Below are 750 nucleotides of genomic sequence, written 5' to 3'. Positions count from 1 at the left end.
CAACCGGGACCAAAGGCCGCCGCTTCCCGCCCTTTGGGCTACTGAAAATTGGCCTTTGGTCCCGGTTGGTGGCACCAACCGAGACTAAAGGGGGCATTAGTCCCGGGTCGTAGCACGAACCGGGACCAAAGGTGGGCATTGATCCCGGTTCAAGCCACGAACCGGGACCAATGGCCTTGCCAGCCACGAACCGGGACCAATGGCCTTGCACAGCGGCGTGGTGGTGGGAGTTTAGTCCCACCTCGCTAGTTGACAGCGCCCAACACCTGTTTATAAGCTCTGCTGCCTTCTCCATCTCGAACTCCTCTGAACTGCAGGCCTATGGGCCTAATCTGACACTGCTTTGCCTATGGGCCTATTGGGCCTTCTGCGGGCCTGAATCCTGGCCCATGTTGGGTTTCTAGTCGTATTCAGGCCGTGGTGGCCCAATAGGTGTCAATTTTTTTATTTTTTTTCCAGTTTTTCTGTTTTGTTTTTTGCATTATTTATTTTCTTTTATTTTTTGCATTATTTTTTAATTATTTTTGCTTTTAGTTTTAGAAAAAATTATAAACTTTCTGTTATTGCCATTAGTTTTCAAATTTGAAAACACTTTTTTGTTTTTTGTTTTCTTTGTTGCTTTATTTATTTTATTTTGTTTCTACTTACAACAAAATACTTATTGTTGCTATTTTTATTTTTTTTTCCAATTATTTGTTTTGTTTTTTGCATTATTTATTTTCTTTTGTTTTTGCTTTATTTTTTAATTCT

Source organism: Triticum dicoccoides, chromosome 3A, assembly GCF_002162155.2.
Source record: "Triticum dicoccoides isolate Atlit2015 ecotype Zavitan chromosome 3A, WEW_v2.0, whole genome shotgun sequence".
NCBI classification, from domain to species: Eukaryota; Viridiplantae; Streptophyta; class Magnoliopsida; order Poales; family Poaceae; genus Triticum; species Triticum dicoccoides.
Note: the sequence above shows the minus strand (reverse complement) of the source record.